Source organism: Mauremys reevesii, linkage group 2 (genome assembly GCF_016161935.1).
Source record: "Mauremys reevesii isolate NIE-2019 linkage group 2, ASM1616193v1, whole genome shotgun sequence".
Lineage (NCBI taxonomy): Eukaryota > Metazoa > Chordata > Testudines > Geoemydidae > Mauremys > Mauremys reevesii.
The window spans coordinates 269,186,424-269,196,818 of NC_052624.1; the positions used below are offsets into that span (position 1 = coordinate 269,186,424).

Here is a 10,395-nt window from a genome sequence, read left to right on the forward strand (position 1 = left end):
AGTGACTTTTCATGTAGGACATGTAAGCTAATAAGACTGAAAAAAGTAGAGAGAGAAGGTCAAAAATGCAATGTTTTTGAGATTTTGCAGTTTTGTCCCCATCTGAGATGTGAAAAAATTTCAATCTCTTGAAAAACTTTGGGGGCTGGGAAAACCGTTTCCCACCCAGATCTATGTGGGATGTGCTGAATACCCTCCAACCTGTGCTGGGCACACAGATCTTTCCAGTCATGGAAAGCAGAGAGCTCCACAGAAGGCATATGGTTTAGAATCCCTTTTCAGGTTCCTTCCGTCCTGCCTCTCACACTGTGTATCTGTATTGTTCCCACTGTAATCAGGCAGTATGTACCTGCTGGCACATTACGGGGCAAATCCTGCTACTCTAAAACTTTGATTATTTCAAGCATATAAGAATGTTACAGTTGATAGAGCAAGAAAATAACCCCACCCTCTCATCCAAATGCTGCAAAACTACATTCAGTGTCTCTCTGTAATGGAGAACTTGCTTTCTTTAAGGGAAGAAGCATGAAGATGATTTACTGATTTAGGAACTGGGTGGAGTAGACCACAAAGAAATAAACTGAAAACATATGGAGTGAATGATTTGCAAAATAAGGAAAAAATGTGCCTCAGTATCTCTATAGATAGCTCTGGATATATAAATATATAATATAGTTTACTAGTGAAACAAAGCACAGATGATTTGGCTACATTTAGGCCAAACCAAACATTCACATTAAACATTGCTCTTGGCCACATTTCAAAACAGGCAGCAGGAGCAGCAGCCACAGAGAGAGAGAGAGACTGCTTGCCAAAATTGCATCAGACACACATTAGCGAAGGAGGAAATGAGTTTACTTGAGCCAGCTGTGACATGAAAGGGGCTGGTCTTGCAATGAATTGTGGGAAAGGTTTCCCTCTTCGGTAAAGTTTGCAAAGTTCAGCCAAACTTTTACAAAGAATCCAAACTCCAAAAACAAGATGATTTTTTGTTTATAACTGTGTCTGCTATTAGAAGAGTAGCATTATCAATCAGCTAAATGCATGAGGGTAGTTAAGGGAAAGGGAGATGCAAAGTTTTGTGTTGGCAGAAAAGGATTGAAGCCTCATTGGGATAATCAACATCTTTATAAAAGGTGCTTCAGTAACAAGCACTGCTCATTGCTAGAGTGACTGTAGATAGGTTTTCATTATGAGTGGCCTTATTGTTGGGATGAATTTGGATGTCCGAGCTATGCTTTGGCGGAACTAGGAAAGGGAACAATTTTCTCAAACTGCAGCCAGTTTTATGGAAATATAGATAAAACTTGGGAAATGGCAGAGGGGATGGCAAATGAAATCCTGACCTCACTGAAATTGGTGGCAAAACTCCCATAAATGTCAGTGTGGCCAGAATATCAACCGACTTGTATGAACCTCTCAGTTTAATATTCTCTCTGACCCACCTCTCACCTTGTCTCCTCCCATAGTTACACTCCTGAGCCTACTGAAGACTTTCATAACTGCCTCAGCAATCCCACAATGCCCTGCTGTGGGAAACTGCTGGCTCAGCCAGCCCTCACATCAGATAAGAGAGCTACAGAACTGCTTTAATTGCAGCATTTCTCAGACAGCACCACACTGGGGCTCCTACATGATCCACCTGCACACAGAGAAAGTAAAAACCAGTGCACTCTGCCAGGAGGCTTTTTGATCTTTGATGCTAATTAAATGGTCTAATTCCCTCCCAGATGTGTGTCCATCAACTATGGGAGACTTGCAACAGTATCATTTTAATTAATAGGCGATTTTAAACTGCTTTTTGAAATCTGTTTTTAAAGAGATTCTATAGGCCTAATATCCACATGGTACATGGGTAGTTTACCCTCATTATACATATGTCCTGGCACTGTGCATAATACTAATAGTAATAATAAAATCATGGACCAAGATTTTCAAAAGCAATTAGTTATTTTGGCTGCCTCAGTTTTGGGGTGAGTGCTGATTATCAAAGGGTGGGTGCTCAGTACTTTCTGAAAATCAGGTCCCACATGCTGAGCACCCAAAAACCAAGGCACCCAAAATTAATTAATTGCTCACTTAAAAAAAAAAAGTCTTGGCCATGGGCGTTAATGCAAAGTGTCCCTAAACATGGCACATCCAGTCCCCAGAGGCTCTCCCTAGTGTTTAGGGGGAGGGGATCAGCCATAGCATCTTCTGCGCAATCCCTTCCTGACAGCTGATGGATAAACTTGGCCAGGGCTCCCTTGTATCCCGAGATTCCCGGCTGTTGTAACAGCTCCTTGCATCCATGAGCATCTGTAAGCTTCTCTAACCTGCATCAAGGGACCGGCATGTGACAGAGTAACTTTAGGACTAGGGATTGTGAAGTGTACTGTTGCATCCTCCCTCCTGGGCTGCTGCCACGGATCACACAAGGTTTGCCACACTGTGGTGCAACGGTATTTGCACTCCTACCTTCTGCTGGGAGTGCCTCTCTGGTCCTGAGAGCTCTGTAAAGGGTTATACTCTCGAGCTGCGCTGAGGCTGCTGCAGAACAGTGGATGGTGCAGAGCCGAGGGTGGCTTTGAAGAGATGGACGGCATAGAGCAGCAGTGGCTGTAGTGGAGCAGAGCTGAGGCAACTTGGGCTGAAGCCACACAGAGTGCAGCAGCCTACCTAAGAGACTTCCTACCGAGCCATTAAAGCTGAAATCTCCCTAGCTTGGTCAGGTGGTAGGGCGCCCAGAGCAGCCCAGGCAGCACTGGCCTGCCAGCATCCTTGGATTTCTCCAGCCCAGGACAACTGTGAGTGGGGAGCCAGGGAGGAGGGCAGTGGCTACACTGTGCCACCCCCTCGAAATTACCAGGAGAACAGAGGTCGGGAGGTATTATGGCTAAGGAGCCCTACGGGGTGGGAATTTTACCTCATAGAATGTGTTTGATTTATTAATTGCTGGTTTTCCCAAATTAATTCTGTTCTCTCCTCCCCTCCCCACCCACTTTTGTTTTAAACGCCTGGACTCAGTGCATGTGAGTAGGGAAGCATTGCACGTCAAAGGCCCCCCAGGTTTCCCAGGTTTCTGGTCAAGGGCTCGAGCCAGTGTTTGTTAAGTCTTTAAGGAAACCCGCAGAAAACTGAACCCAGCCCTTTTTACTCCCATCAACACCTGGTAGCAGGGTTATAACTGACACAGTAAAGATCTCCTGTCAATGTGCTAGGCGTTAAATACAAAACCCTACTGAAAATATTGAAAACGTTAAAATAAGTACAAAGCGGCAGGGCTTGTTATAAATCTAACACACAACATGAGCGGGTTGGAATAACCAATTTATTTTCACGCTATAGGGCTATGATTTGTGTAATTGGCTTATGGTTTCTCTGTGCTTCACTACTACGTGGTGATCCCTAAGTCATAAAAATAAATGGTTTATTTCCCATATACATCATGATGTGCTTTAAACAGTCGCTAAACATTTGATTTCCCTTGTCCCAGTGGTGAACAAGGACAAGGATTAGATCTTGTTCTGGGAACTTGTTAAAACCTCTTATTGGCCAATTAAAAGTGGAATGTTTCATTTTGATGAAACTGGGTGCATGAAAAACAATGTAGCTGTCTTATGTATGTTTGCAGACTTCCCTAGCCCTTTACTAACTACTTGGTTCTGGGTGTCTCTGTCCTCTATCTGTAAGTGCTGCTCAGTTTTTTTCCATTAGCATTAATAGTCCCTTTTAAATTAAGATTTTTCCAAAGTCAAAAACCAACTATCATGTATGGTGGTATATTTTAGGGTCACAAAAGGCTCATACAAAAGACAAAAGTACACTTTTCTGAATGTGTTTTGATGTCACTGCTGCCAGCTTCTGACCTGACAGCAACTTCTGCTTGTTTCTCAGATGCCATAGGAAATTGTGATGGACAAGAGGACCTAACAGGGCTCTCTGGTCCTGATTTCCATAAGGCAGAACACATAACCAGTAGCAGAGGGCTGTAGGGGGCAAAACCACTGGCCATTCCTTTGGTGGGGAGGATAGTTGCCACCCAATATAATGATCCCAAGAATATTCTTCAGATCCTCTGTGGTGGTCATTTCTGCAGAGGGGAGCAATTTAGCCCTTTGAGTCTTAGATCCATATTTTTCTTGGGATGGAGGAGACTGCATTTTCCAAGCAAGCTGTTCATCTGAACAGGCTTGATTCAGTTTTGAGAAGACAATGAAATCTTACACTGTCCTGTAAAGAGAAAGGAAAAGCTTACTACTGTGCTCTCCAGAAAAGAGTTAAGATTCCTGGTATTTGAGGGCCAACCTGCCTTAGGTCCTCCGAAAATACCAGCCTAAAATAGGAGGCACAGATTTAGATTACTTTTTTAGACTTTAAATTTTTCTTCCCCTGTCTTTGTGTTAATCAATGCAGACAGAAGTTGTCACTGCTCAGAATTGAATAATGAAGCTATTAGTTTAGTCCATTTAACAGGAGCAGGAAACATGGTGTATTCCTGAAGCGCTTTAAATACAGTAATGTCTATAACATGTTATCCTTCAGTGAGTAGGTCTAATTGTCAGTTGTCATGCTGGAACTGAAAAGGAGAATTCAAACGATTGCTGTGCAAACTGTGTCCTAGAAAAACTAAGCAAAGCTGAATTTCAGCTTCTGGGTAATTTTACTAAGTCAGCAAGGGATTCAGACTTTGTAATAATGTTACAAAGGTTAAGAAAAAGTTTTTCAGAAATTGATTTGAAGCTCCTCTAGAATTAAGCATTACACTCCTTTCCGCCTCCCCTTCCACCAGTCCTAAGGCCAGCAGGCTCAGAACTGCACATGGCTAAATTGCACATGGCTATCGACAGTGCCCTGACCACACCCCCTTTGTCCTAGCCACACCCCTTACATTAGGGCTGGGAGAGGGCGGTATAGAGCCACTGTGCAGCAATTTCTGTTGGTGAGAGAGAGAAGCTTTGGAGCTTACACAGTTTATGTCTATACAGTAATGTCTTCTTCAGGTCAGTGTGACAGCTCTTGTTCTTGGGAAAAGCAGATCAAAATTCAGCTGGAATGTTTCCTTTACTCTAGATCAATGGTATCACAGTCCTTATCAGGAGCAGTGCCAAATATTTATTCCCCCCAAAAATCTATTTTAATGTTTCAAATGTGGGTAATGAATTATTTCTTTGTCTTATTTATAGGACTGATTATGGAATTTAACTGACAGAGTTGATCAAAAAGTAACGTGCATTTTCTGAATAATTATAGCTCGCTCTTACGTAGCGTTTGCGATCGATAATTCTCAAAGCAAAGAAGGTCAGTAGTGTTATTTATAATGGGGCTAGAGAGGCAAAGTGATTTGTTCAAGGTTACCCTGAAGGCCAGTGGCAGAGCCAAGTCAAGAACATAAGTCTCCTGAGTCCCAAACCATACTCTGTGCACTAGGCCACACTGCCTACCTGAAGTAGCTGTTACTTTTTTGAGGGACGATGTCTGCAAGATTTATGGCTTAGAGCCCCAGAATGTAATTGTAAATCATACAGTATGCAAATGTGAACAGGGGCGGCTCTAGACATTTCGCCGCCTCAAGCAGGGCGGCATGCCGCGGGGGGCACTCGGACGGTCGTGGGGGGGGTGGCAGGCAGCTCCGGTGGACCTCCCGCAGGCGTGCCTGCGGAGGGTCCGCTGATCCCGTGGCTTTGGTGGACCTCCCGCAGGCGTGCCTGTGGAGGGTCCACTGGTCCCGCGGCTGCGTGCCTGCGGGAGGTCCACTGGAGCCGCCTGCCACCCTCCTGGTGACCAGCAGAGCGCCCCCCGCGGCATGCCGCCCCAAGCACGCGCTTGACGTGCTGGGGCCTGGAGCCGCCCCTGAATGTGAAATATCTAAAATGGCCTGATATCGGGGCCTGTGTGATTGGATGAGTGTGTGTTGCGCTCTTGGGACATGCCTATGCTGCAATCAGAGGTGTGACTGCAGCACATGTAGATGAAACTAAACTAGCTTGATCTAGCTAGTTTGAATAACAATAGCAATGAGGCAATGGTAGCACGGGTTAGATGCTTGAGTACGTACCCAAGTACAGCCCATGCTGCTACAACTCCACTGCTACTACTCAAGCTACCTAGAGGAAAGCTAGCTTGGATATGTCTACATGTGCTGCAGTCACACACCTGATTTGCAGTCTAAATTAGGGCATGTCTACATTACACGCTGAATCGACGGGCAGCAATCGATCCAGCAGGGGTCGATTTATCATGTCTAGTCAGGACACGATAAATCGATGGCCAAGCGCTCTCCTGTCAACTCCGGTACTCCACCAGAGCGAGAAGCGCAGGCAGAGTCGATGCGGGAGCGTCAGCCGTTGACTTACCACAGTGAAGACACCGCGGTAAGTAGATCTAAGCAGATCGACTTCAGCTACGTTATTCACGTAGCTGAAGTTGCGTAACTTAGATCGATCCCTCCCCTCTAGTGTAGACCAGGCCTTAGATAAGAGAGTCAGTGTGTTCAGTATAATTCCTTGAAACACCATGAGAGGTAATCCTAGTTCCATGTCAAGTTTCTTCAAGAACCATTTGTGGACACTGGCATCTCTTTTGCCTACAATTGAGTGGTAGGGATGTTACTTTTTGAGGCATAATTATTTATATTGGCTTAAAGTTAGTTGTTTGCTCCTTAAATCTGTTGTGACTTGCGCTCTATGTACCTCTCAAATGTAGCTCATTTTGAGGGATGTCCCCGTTTAGGGCCAAAATTAATTAGGTACCAAACCAAGTTGGTGCCCCTCACTTTTACTGCTAAAAAGTATTTACATCAGAAATAGTGAACCATGAAATTGAGGTTAAAGATTTATTTTACACTGAAGGAAGGAATCCCACAGGAATGCCTATGTGAACAATTTGAAGCTGCAATGTTTAATCCATATTCAGTAGATAGCATGGGCCAAATTGATAGCAGATGTAACACCGATGGTGATACATCAGGATGAAATTAGCCCTGTGTGCTTTACTTTGACAGGTTAGGTTTCCTTATGGATTACATATGCTGAAATACTTATGGGTTCTCCTAACGGTGTCGTCACTGTACAATGCAGTATCTGTGGAGTACTCTTTAGGATTCTCACTACAGCACATTGCAATGCTAGCTGGACCAGTGTCAGCAGTTTAGGTCATTGACTGTCTCTGGAGAAAGAGTGTGGATGATCAGTCCATGTTATATCTTGGCATGGGAAATATTTTGTCTCCAGCCTCCTTTGTTGCTGTCATCTAGGTTTAGATACTATCTGTCAGCTTGCAGTTTGGTTTGTTATTTCCAGAAGGAACATTAATGAAGACTTAGCTTTTTTTAATGGCAGGAGAACTCAGACTTCTCAGAATTCAAATACAGCTTAAAAACACACCCCATGTCACACTGGGGCCCCATCCATGGAGCAAGGTCAGGCCCCCTCTGCCCTGGTCCTCTTCAGTCACACAGTCATCGGGGGCCAGTTTACACGAGGTATGTCCACACTGCAATAAAAAACCCGTAGCACTAGGTCTCAGAGTTCAGGTCAGCTAACTCGGGCTCACAGGGCTCGGCTTGCCAGGCTAAAAATAGCAGCGTAAATATTCCGGCTGGAGCCCAGAATCTGAAACCCTCCCCCCTCATGCCCAAATGACTACTCTGCAATTGTATAGCCCCACAGCCTGTGAGCCCGAGTCTGCTGACCCAGGCCAGCTGTGGCCCTTTATTTGTAGTACCTGCAAATGTTTGGGATTTGGATGCCTGTAACAGTGTGCCTGCCCTGGGGTACACGTGCACACTACAGCATCCTATTCCAAGGGCTTTGGCAAGTGATGGCAGCCTGCAGGTGGTGCTTCCTATACAAAGGAGCAAGTCTTCCCTGCCCCGAGTAACTTACAATCTAAGCAATACTAATAATTTTAAGTTCTAATAACTGTCCATAAAGAAAATCCTGAAAGTTACCATTCAAATTTCCAAAGGTTCATGGTTTCCCATACCTGACCTTTTCTCAGACAATCTGCCTTGGTGGTGGAAAAGAGATTTTTCTGCTCACTTGTAATTGTAACCAGTTTTCACCCACCTGAAAATTACATGAGGCCTATAAGTTCCCCTCTCTGGAGATACCTGGAATATCTTTCCTTGCCCTGGTTAGTATGATTTAAAGGAAGAAACTGTAAATTAATGAGTTAATACTGCTGTGAAAAGTAAGAATAATTAAGTTGTGCATTATAAAGATCGTCATAAACTTTTATCATGCCTTCACCTGAATGAAACTGTGTCCTTTGGCTGTTTGCCACATATTCACTACAGTACAGGTAATTTAGGGAACTCTGTGGTATTGGCACTGATCCACCATCTGTGTGCTAGGAAAATTCTCAAACTGCTTTCACTGGTGCAAGTTTGGCATAGTGCCTGAAATATTCCATTGTGGGAAAGCCTGCTAGAATTTCCCGATTAAGCTGGTATCTTAAACGCTATTTAAGGTGTGACAATGAGTTCATTGTCACAATGCATGCTTGTACCAGTATGATTTTTAAAAACTATTTACAGTCTCTTGTTCAGGATTAGCATTAATATTTATTCCATCTCATACATAATGAAGATAACTTGGTAAAGTAATGCTCTATGTATGTTGATTAGGATTCTCTTTCTGGAAGTACGTCTTTTTTTTCTGAATTTAAAAGCAGTTCAGCAAAGACTGTGTTCTAAGCCCCTCCCCCAAAAAAGGCTTTTTTTTAAAAAAAAAAGTGAGCTTTGATAAATAAAACTTCTCTTTTTCTTTAATGAAATTAGATTTTTTTTAAAGTGGGTTTGTTTGTTTTTTTGGCATCTCTAAGCCAAAATGTTACAAGTGACCACACAAAAATGTATTCAAATCAGATGCAAAAACTTTACAAAAAGCTGTGAAAAAATGGATTTACAAACTTTAAAAATAAATAAAATGGAAGAGAACATTAGAAAAGTTCTCAAGGGCTTATATTTCTCACTTTTCAGGCTCTTACATAAATAAGGCCTGATCCTACAAATCCTTATTCATGTGAGTAGTGTCTTTGAAGTCAATGGAGTTACTGTAAGCGCTACTCACATGACTGAGTTTGCATGATCAGGCCCCTGATGTAAATATTTTTTCTCTTATGTATATGGCTGAATGAACCAGCAAAAAGGCTCAGTTAATTTCCTTAGCCTAAAGAGCAAAATATAAAAGAATTCAGCTCTCCACATGGTCAAGGCCAGATGCTCAAGGCAGCCCTAACTTGTGCCAGTAATACCAGCTCTCTAGGGTTTGTTCTACCAGCCCAGGATTGCTGGAGATCAGTGCACACTAGTCATACCCCTAACTAACTCTGGATCACTTCCCTACACCCAGAAGAGGGCCAAGAGCCAGTGCTGTAGATTCAGCTGCACAGCCCAAAGAATTCCCCTTTTCAAGGGGAGTTACCCTCCAGTTGCTAATATTTGGCCCTTAAACTTTGTTAGGTTGGTTGCATTGGCAAAGATATGTTTTGTGAAGTTTAGCTGCACGTATGTCTTTTACCATAGCTTCCTTAATAAAAGCTGACAATCTGCCCTCCAGAAGGGAGGCGTTGGCCATCTCAACCAACCATGGGCCCAATTCCTCCTCACTGGCTTTCACCAGGAAGAACATGGCCCCAAGGCAGTTGGTGTGAAATAAAATATCCATAACACCAATACTACCTCAAGAAATGACACCGGTCTCTGCTCAGGCAGAGGACTTACTGCTAGTGCCCTCACATCTCACCCTATACAAATAGACTGCCCAGTTCCAGATCAGGCTTGCCCACAAAATAACATGCTATCCCGTGATATTGGAAGAAGTCGTGTTGGTCAGAGTTATCAGCAGTATGTCTCCTCAAGCTGGAATTTATACCTACAGCTTAAAGTGTAGACATTCCCTTAGTCTCTCCATGTCTTAGTTCCCCATCTGTAAAATAGGGAAAACGCTGCCCTACCTATTGGGCTGTTTTGAGAATAAATGCATTAAAGATTGTGAAACACTCAGATACTATGGTAATGGAGGATCATATAAATAGGATCATAGAAGATTAGGGTTGGAAGAGACCTCAGGTCCAACAGTCTTCTAGGCACCTTACTTCCTACTTGAGTTGTTACAGGACATGTATAAACTGTAGCGATCTTTGGGAACCAAGCTGGGGGAAAGGACACCAGAGGACTACTTCATCAATTAATTGAGAACAAAATCATAGAATCATAGAGTATTAGGGTTGGAAGAGACCTCAGGAGGTCATCTAGTCCAATCCCCTGCTCAAAGCAGAACCAACACCAACTAAATCATCCTAACCAGGGCTTTGTCAAGCCAAGCCTTAAAAACCTCTAAGGATGGAGATTCCATCACCTCGCTAGGGAACCCATTCCAGTGCTTCACCACCATCCTAGTGAACTAGTGT

General features: G+C 43.5%; 1 long non-coding RNA gene across 2 annotated transcripts in view; it reads left to right on the forward strand.

Annotated features, from left to right (window-relative positions):
• LOC120396823 overlaps window positions 1-1,782 on the forward strand; it is a 29,995-nt gene extending 28,213 nt beyond the window's left edge. For both annotated transcript variants that reach the window (XR_005593415.1, XR_005593416.1), the window contains one exon: window positions 1,470-1,782. This is a non-coding gene — a long non-coding RNA (uncharacterized LOC120396823). The remainder of the gene's footprint in view (window positions 1-1,469) is intronic.
• The last annotated feature ends 8,613 nt before the right edge of the window (window positions 1,783-10,395 follow it).